The sequence below is a fragment of the Lutra lutra genome, chromosome 17 (assembly GCF_902655055.1).
Source record: "Lutra lutra chromosome 17, mLutLut1.2, whole genome shotgun sequence".
In the NCBI taxonomy this organism is placed as follows: Eukaryota; Metazoa; Chordata; class Mammalia; order Carnivora; family Mustelidae; genus Lutra; species Lutra lutra.
The window spans coordinates 59,393,645-59,403,695 of NC_062294.1; positions in this window are offsets into that span (position 1 = coordinate 59,393,645).

Below are 10,051 nucleotides of genomic sequence, written 5' to 3' on the forward strand. Positions count from 1 at the left end.
TACCTTGCAAATCTCTTGGAATTATCCCTGTCCCTATCACTCTCAATCATCAGTCAAGGTTCAGAAAATTAATGGGATCCTTAAACTTATAATCTCTAAGCTTGGGGCGCCTGGGTGGCTCAGTGGGTTAAAGCCTCTGCCTTCGGCTCAGGATCAAGCCCCGCATCGGGCTCTCTGCTCAGCAGGGAACTTGCTTCCTTCTCTCTCTCTCTGCCTGCTTCTCTGCCTACTTGTGATCTCTGTCTAATAAATAAATAAAATCTTTTTTAAAAGTCTCTAAGCTTGCTGAAACTATTATACTCCCTTGGCCTAAGGAATTGCTTCTGAGTCTGCCAACCATTTGTAGTACCCCCTCTGGAAAACCCCCTCCTTATGAGATAGTCACGCAGTGTAACCCAATGCCTATTGTTTGATCCCACTTTCTGCTGATCCCTTGTTATAGTACACTTATATAACCAGTGATTGTAAGACTTTAATGTCTTATGCTAAAGCCTATCATCAACAGGTTAAAGCAGCTTTTCCTGTTCCCAATTCAAATGATTCTGTTAATTGTAGTCTAGAGCCTGGTGACTGGGTATTTTGGAAACATCACAAGAGAAAAACAGCTCTTGAGCCCCATTGCAAAAGACCATCTCAAGTGCTCTTGACCCCTGACACTAATGGAAAACTAGAGGGCATTGAGCCTTAAATACACCTCTCACAGCTAAAGTTACCAGCTGCCTTTTGGCCCTGTATAGATGCTGGAGACCTTCAAATAAAACCAACAAGAGAAGCAGCTGACATTGAGGCAGACTGCTTCCACCCAAGAGGCCAGATCAAGACTTCAGATTTTAAGCATGAAATCTTTTTTCATTTTCTTTCCTTTACTGTGGCATTGGCCTGCAAAGATAATGCCTTCAGTATCTCCCAGGCCGTTAGAAAGGGGGTAACCTTTCAGACTGCTGGATTCATCATCAAAGATCCCAATCTTCCCATGATGCTAGAGACTTCCTGGCACTCCTTGTGACCAACTACTCTTCTATTCCCAATGTAAATGCTAACTATAATTAATACCCCCACTCCCGCTGCCCCCGAAGAAGTCTCTTACCAAGTTTCACGTTTATGACCAGAACAACTGGTGCCTTTTTACCTTTCTTCAATTATAACTGTATGTACCGAATTAGACACACAGACTTAATGTAAGTCTTAGTACATTTGCACCATCGCCTTCCCATAGGAGGCTCAGATCTGCCCCTACTCACTAAGAGAAAACATCAGCAGTAAACATCTTTGCAAGGTATTTAGAATGACTTGTTCTTTTATGCTGGGAGATTTTCTTTCCATATGAGCTAAAAACCTAAATTATTCCTGGCTTGAATGGGTAGACACACCAATTCCTACAAATGAATCCATGAACACTAACACTTTAATGAGAACGGTTTGTGCTCTGAGAGGGTCTGTCTTTCCCTGTGGTTGTTATCATTCTCCTCGGCCCTGTGGATGTCTACATAGCTGCCACATAGCTAGGCAATGACTCTTAGGTTATGTAATGGTGTCCCTAACTTTTCACAAGCAAACTAGGACATCTTATTGATCAACTCCCCTGGATTTACATTGTCAAGACATACCTGCCAAAAGGCATTCATGGCTTAGGATTTGCTTCCCTTGGCAAGGCCATACTTTCCTGGTTATAGGAGTAAATGTAAAGGCGGTTATGATCAGAAAGCGGTTATGATCCCTCCTTGGAATACTATACAGCCATCAAAAGAAATGAAATCTTGCCATTTGCAATGACATGGATGGAACTAGAGGGTATTATACTCAGCAAAATAAGTCAATCAGAGAAGACAATTATCATATGATCTCTCATGTATGAGGAATTTGAGAGGCAGAGTGGGGGCCTTGGGGGATAGGGAAGGAAAAAAATGAAACAAGATGGGATCAGAAGGGAGACAAAGTATAAGAGACTCACAAAACAAACTGAGGGTTGCTGGGGGGAGGGGGGTATAGAGAAGGTGGTTGGATTATAGACGCTGGGGAGGGTATGTGCTATGGTGTGTGCTGTGAAGTGTGTAAGCCTGATGACACACAGACCTGTACCCCTGGGGCAAATAATACATTATATGTTAATAAAAATAATTTTTAGAAAAGAAAAAAAGAAAAAAAAAACCCTCCTTAACTCTGGAAGATATAGAATTTGTTGCTAAGACAATAGCTTCCAAAATAGATCTTTAGACTCTGACTAAAGTTGCTGTTGTTGTTGTTAAATATTTTATTTATTTATTTAGAGAGAGCGCACGTGAGCGGGAGCTTGATCTAGAACCCTGAGATCCTAACCTGAGCTTAAATCCAGAGTCAGACGCTTAACTGACTGAGCCACCCGGGCATCCCCAAAGTTGTTATTTTTTTTTTTCTTTTAAAGATTTTATTTATTTATTTGACAGACAGACCACAAGTAGGCAGAGAGGCAGAGAGAGAGAGAGAGAGGAGGAAGCAGGCTCCCCGCTGAGCAGAGAGCCCGACGCGGGGCTCGATTCCAGGCCCCTGAGATCATGACCTGAGCCGAAGGCAGAGGCTTTAACCCACTGAGCCATCCAGGCGCCCCCCAAAGTTGTTCTTAATAACAGAAGAGCTCTTGAATATTTTTTAGCTGAGCAAGGAGGCATCTGTGCTGTGACCAACACCACCTACTGTACCTGGATTAACACCTGCAGAGGTTGAAACTCAGCTGGGTAAGATCACAGAACAAACGACTTGATGGCTTAAAAGGTGACTCCTTCCACAAGGCCTTTTTTTGACCTACTGGTTTGGTCTTAGGGACATGGCTCCAAAGTGCACTCCAAACATCAGGAATTATCTTGTTTATAATAATCTCCGTGCATTTATTCCCTCAAAATTATGCCTCCTCGCTGTAGCAAATCCCCTCCCTCCCTCTAGGTTTCCACCAGCCTTTGCCCGGCCGCCAACTACATTACCAGAAGATCAGGCGCGCGGCTGAGCCAATGGAAGCATTTCCGCGGTATTTCATCGCCGGGGGAGGGACTTCCGGCCTCCTCCTTGACGCTCTGGGGCGTGCGGGGGCGAGACCGAAGTGAGTAGACTGTAAAGGCGTGGGAGTCGTTGTCCCCACGGCAAAGAGGCGGGTCTGCGGCTCGGTGACGTCTTCCAGAGCTGCCGGGGCTTGGACCGGGACCGCCGGCCCGGGTGTCCGCCCCGCCCTCCCAGTCGGATGGCGGCCGTCGCGCCCAGGGACCCGGCTGAGGTAAGCGCTCGTTCCCTGGGCCCTCCCCGCCGTCCCCCAACCCAGGCCCCATAGGCCCGAGCGCCGGCCACCTGCTCGCGTCCATGCGGCCCGGGCCCCGGTATCCGGGACGGGGAGGCGCTTGCCGGCTGCGCGCGGGAGCGGGTTCCGAGTTGGGGCCCGCTGGGCGGGAGGCTGGAGGAGACCTGAGGAGGAAGGATTCTGCACTCAGGGGACCGAGAGCGTGAGGCGGGTCACTCCTGTACTGGCGGGCCGAGGTGGGGGACCTACGTCCTGAGGGCCCTGGGACCCATAGGAAGATCGTGAACAGAAAACTACAAGTCCGGCCTCCCACAACATGTTCTCAGTGGTAGGTCCCCCAATAATGGCTCCCTCTGGCTAAGTAGGCTCTTACACTCGGGGTTGTGGTTTCCTATGAAATTCCATTTCCCCACTTCTAGAGTTTGGAGACCACGGAGAAACCCAAAGACCAGGGTGTGAAACCTGTAACGATTATAAGCAGGTGCGGAGGGTTCTGTCGGGAACTGGTAGGAAGATGTATAAAGGCTCTGGTAAAACGGAGTTGGGGTGGTCAGGAAACCACCAGCCTAGCCTGTCTTTTGTGTGGGAAGAAAAAGCAGGTGTGAAGGCATGACTGGAATTGCTACCGGAGAAGTTCTGTGTCTATTCTGGAAGTCATAAGAGATACGGATCAGAGGACAGATGATATGTCCGGAATACTCAATGCTCTAAGACTAGAGACATATTTATGAATTAGAACAAATGAAGTACTCAAAGTTGACATTTCTATGGCTTAGAATCCTTTTAAAATCATATGAAATACTAACAAGATAATTAGGAAAATGCAATAAAAGTAAAAAAAAAAAAAAAAAACCAAATTCGTGGTAATCCTATATGAAGCTTTAAGCTATTTAAACATTTAGAGAAAATATCTTTTTTTTTTTTAAATTAACATGTAATGTGTTATTTGCCCCAGGGGTACAGGTCTGTGAATCGTCAGGCTTACAAAGTTCACAGTGCTCACCATAGCATATACCTTCCCCAATGTCCATAACCCAGCCACCTTATTCCTCCCCCCACCCCCAGCAACCCTCAGTTTGTTTGTGAGATTAAGAGTCTCTTAGGTTTATCTCCCTCCCCAGTCCCATCTTGTTTCATTTTTTCCCTCCCTACCCCCACTCCCCCACCCTGCCTCTCAAATTCCTCATACCAGAGAGATCATATGATAATTGTTTTTAGGAAAAATATCTTAATGAAATAAAAATTTGAAAAACAAATTAATAAGAAATGTGACAATAATTGAAAGAAATAAAAAAACATATCAGGAACTGTGAAAAGCAGACCTAAATAAAAATAGATACAAGCCATTTTTTATGTAGAATGATTAGATATTATAAATACAGCTACTATAAAAAAGACAATTTGTGTATTTCAAACACAAATGCTAATATTCCTGGGCTATTAATTCAAATTGAGAGCCCCAAAATAAACCCACACTTATCAGTTAATCTATGACAAAGGAGGCCGTAGGGAAAAGATAATCTGTTCGATCAATGGTATTGGCAGAACTGGACAGCTACATGGAAGAAAAAAATGAAACTGAGCCATTTTCGTACACCATTCAGAACAAATGAACTGAAGATGGATTAAACACCTAAATATACGGGGTGCCTGGGTGGCTCAGTGGGTTAAGCCTCGGCCTTCGGCTCAGGCCATGATCTCAGGGTCCTGATATGGAACCCTGCGTGGGGCTCTCTGCTCAGCGGAGACCCTGATTTCCCCTCTCTGTCTGCCTCTCTGCCTGCCTCTCTGCCTACTTGTGATCTCTCTCTCTGTCAAATAAATAATCTTTTAATTTTTTTTTAAATTTAAGACCTAAATATGAAACCTGAAACCATGAAACTCAAAACTGCCTATTTTCAGTAATGGCATGAATATCAATCTCCAATATTTATCTGAATTTGTCTCCTTAGACAAGGGAAACAAAAGCAAAAATAAAAAGGACTGAATCAAACTCAAAAGCTTTTTCATGGCAAAGCAAGCCATCAACAAAACAGAAAGGCAAAGATAATAGCTACTGTATCCAATTAGGGGTTAATATCCAAAATATATAAAGAACTCACATACCTCAACTCCAAAGACCCCTAAAAATTTCAGTTAAAAATTGGGAGAAGATCTGAATGGACATTTCTCCAAAGAGGATATACAGATTGCCAACAAACATGAAAGAATGCTTAGTATGACAAATCAACAAGGAAATGCAAATCAACACAAGGAAATATCACCAGTCAGAATGGCTAGTATCAAAAAGACAAGAAATAAGTGTTGGCAAGAATGTGAAGAAAAGGGAACCCTCATGGACTTTTAGTGGGAATGTAAATTGCTGCAGCTACTCTGGAAAGCAATATTGAAGATCCTCAAAAAACCAAAAATCGAATGACACAGTCCAGTAGCTCCACCCCTGGATATTTACCTGAAGAAAACAAAACACTAATTCAAAAAGAAATGTGCACCCCTTTATTTATTGCATTATTTACAACAGACAAGATATGGAACCAACCAAAGTGTCCATCGATGAATTGATAAAGATGTGATATATATACACAATGGACTATTACTCAGCCATAAAAAAGAAAAAACCTGCCATTCATGACAACATGGATGGACGTAGAGGGCATTATGCTAAGTGAAATAAGTCAGATGGAGAAAGATACTGTATGATTTCACTTACATGTGGAATCTTAAAAAACAAAGGAGAGAAACTGACTCATAGAAAACTAGTCCTTGCCTGGGAGGAAGATGTAGGGGGATAGGCAAAATTGTTCAAGGGGATTAATTAGTAGAAACTTGCCATTATAAAAACAAGTAATAGAGATGAAAAGTACAGCATAGGGAATATAGTCAATAATATTGTAATGACTTTGGTAACAGATGGTAACTACACATACAGTGAACATTTCATGATGTATGTTTCAAATCACTAAATTGTGCATCTGAAATATATTACATGTCAACTATACCTCAATGTAAAAAATTTTTAAAAGGGGGCGCCTGGGTGGCTCAGTGGGTTAAGCCGCTGCCTTCGGCTCGGGTCGTGATCTCAGAGTTCTGGGATCGAGCCCCGCGTCGGGCTCTCTGCTCAGCAGGGAGCCTGCTTCCTCCTCTCTCTCTGCCTGCCTCTCTGCCTGCTTGTGATCTCTCTGTCAAATAAATAAATAAAATCTTTTAAAAAAATTTTTTTTAAAGAAGAAATGTGTTCTAAAGGGCAATAAATATAAGTTTATTGAGAAATCTTACATTTATATCTAACAATTTATTCTGGAAAGGAAAACAGAATGGGCTGGTGGTACACAGGAGATAGCCAGGGAACACCCATTATCTATAGATTGGTAAACTTTTATAAACATATATGTATTCGATTTGATTATCAACTTGTAGAGAAAATAGATAATGGAGTACAATATTAAGATGGGTTGCAAATGAGAAGGGAAAAAAGAATCTCCATTTATATCTCAGATCAAATAGAAAATAAGCTGCAGCAACCCTAACATGAAAACAAAAAGCCTAAGCTTATTAAAAAAAAAGAAAAAAAGATTTTTTTAAACAAACCTGCGCTTGAAATGTGCAAGTCATTACAAAACAAGACCCCAATTTAAAACCACATAATATGCTTGTCACTTTAAGATAAAAATGGATGCAAAATACAAAGACAACTAAAAAACTTTAATTGCAAAAATAACTTATATAATGTAAAAAAAAGAGCTATAATATTTTCAGTATCCATATAAGCCATAAAATATTAGGAAAAGCTTTAAAACAGGCAATTTTTGTGAAAATTATCTAGTATATGGAGAAACAACTATACAATATATTAATTTGTGAAAATTTTTCATTGATTTCAAAATTAACCATTAACACATTCAAAACTAAAGTGGACTGAAATCTTTGAATGTTTCAAAATCATTCTAATTGTAGAAAACTTACATAGTTATATATTTATTACTTTACCATTTCTACTTTATATCACCCACATTTCACTGAATTTTTTAAAAATGTATTTGGAAGCTTTCCTGTGCACACTAACAAAATTCATTAAAATAAAAATGCCTTTTGTTTTTCCAAGTGGTCATCTGTTGCATACATCATATTAAACAGTTTAAGTTTTAAATAAGTAAAACTCACATTGAATTTTTAGGAAAGAAAAATAAAGGACGCTTAACGAACCAAAACATAGCTATGTGACAAGAATCTCTGCTGTGTGGAATAACATACCTTAATAGTATTCATCATTGTGCATTTAAGCATCATAAATCAAATTTGTCTAGAGGATCTGAAGAGAATTAATCTGGCAATTAGGGCAAGTAGAGGTCCATAAGGAGTGCTCTCTGTAGATATGAAAATGAATCAGGATGAATGGGTGGCTCAGTTGGTTAAGCATCTGACTTTAGCCCAGAACATCTCAGGGACTTGGAATCAAGCCCTGCATGGGGCTCTCTTCTCAGCACAGAGTCTGCTTGTCCCTCTCCTCCTCCCCCCATTGGGGCATTCTCTCTCTCTCAATTAAAAAAAAAAAAAAGAAAAGAAAATGAATCAAATTATTTCTATGATAATCCACCAATTAGTGAGCATGCTCTTGGTCTCAGTTATAGAGTGATTCAGAAGAGAAAATAAGCTAGATCACACATGTGGATTGGACAAAATTCCACAGTAAATATACTGATTTATGTGGCACTCTATAGAATGAACAAAACTAGGGTATTACTAATGCAATATAAATGCCAATAACTAAGAGCTAAGCACAGAACAAACTGCGAAAAGGAAAGTTATAGAAATATAAATATTTTTTTAATATAAAAACATACAAGCTAAAAATCCCATGTAATTCTGTCATGAGTAAGTGCTCAGTGTTTTTTATTTTTTGGCTCAGTGCTTTTTTTTTTACTTTTATTGATGCTCCCAGGAGCCAAGGTAAACACCATCACCACTTCTATGTCATAGTCAGCAAACTGAGGTTCAAGGAGCTCTGGGGAGTTGCCCAGGTATTCCCAGGAATCCATAGAAACCTCAGTACTGTACAGGCCCTCCTCCCTGCAGATGGGTTTTGGGGGTTGACCTGTATCAGGGGCTCCTGAGAAGCTCGATTCCTGACATGCCAGGGGCCACAGTGGTCTGGTGGTAACAGGGAGAGCTATAGGTGTCTGGATCTTGGATGCTTCCCACAGGTAGACTACACAGGAATGGACACCTCAAATCTTTAGTTTCCAATGGACCAGGAATAGGGCAGCTCCTAAGTTCCATTTTACATAGGATGAAACTGAAGCTCTGGATGGGGGCATTTGCCTGTGGGTCCTTACAATGGCCAGGAGTCCAGGAATTAAACTTAGAGGCAAAGGACCAGGACTTGGGGAAGTCTACATCACCCCCCAGCCAGGCTTTGAGACTCAAAGTAAAAGCCCAGCCCCATTCTGATGCAATCTTTTCCCTCATCTGCTCCGGCCCACCAACCCCAGTAGTGATAACCCAGGGAAATGAGTAACCACTACAAAGCAAGGCTTTATTGTATTCTTCAACAACTGGACTTAAGGAGAATGTGATGGAGAGGGGTGCCTGGGCAGTTCAGTGTCTGCCTTTGGCTCGGGTCACAATCCTAGGGTTGAGCCTTGAGTCGGGCTCCCTGTTCAGCCGGGAGTCTGCTCTCCCTCTCCCTCTGTCTCCCCCCACCCCACCCCACCCCCATTCGCTCTCTCCCACAAATAAATAAAATCTTTTAAAAGAATGTGATGGGGTGGGTTGCTCAGTTATGCGTCTGCCTTCAGCTCAGGTCATGATCGAGTCCTAGCTCAAGCCCCATATTGGGCTTCCTGCTCAGGAGGGAGTCTGCTTCTCTCTCTCTCCCTCTGCCCCTCCCCACTACCTGTTCTCTCTCAAATAAAATTTTTAAAAAAATGTGATGGAGAATATGTTAATAATGCAGAAAACATTTAAAAGGGTACAGCTGTTCAGTGCATGTGAGCACATACACACTTGTTTCACTGTCCTGTCAAAGGAAAATAGCCATAGCTCAAAGAATAAGAAAAAGATGTGCGCAGGCATTTTACCAAAGATGCAGACAGCAAATGAGCATTGGGAAAAATGCCCATCATTAATCCTTACAGAAATAAAATTAAAATGAGAGAACACTAAAAACTTATTTTTAAAAAGACTAAAATTAAAATGATTGGCTAAACCACATATTCAGAATGTGGAGGAAATGGAACTCTCATACCTGCTGGGAAGATGCAAAAGGTGTGATCCAAAGTAAAACATTTACCTACCCTGTGACCCAGACGTCATGTTACCAAGAGAAGTTCAAAGAAACATACACTCACATAAAACATGTTTAAACTAGCTTTATCCTCAATAGTCAAAATCTAGAAAAAACAAAGATAAATGGATAAACTGGCATATGTAAAAATATTACTCAGCAAAAAAAAAACCCACTACTCATGTAGTATCACGGATGAATCTCAAAGTAATTGTGACACATAAAAACAACAAATACTCAACTCCAAACATTCAAAAAATTCAAAGGTACCCATCCATTTTAAGAGAAAGTAAACCAGTGGTTTACTGGTTTACCAGTAGGGGCAGGGGAGATTATAAAAGGACATGAGATAAACAATGTGACAGATATGTTCATTATCATGGTTGTGGTTTCAGAAATTCATAACTATGTCAAAACTTAGCAAATTATACTGTAAATATATGCAGTTTAGTACATATAAACTACACCCCAATAAAGCTTTAAAAATGCCTCAAGACAGAATGTCT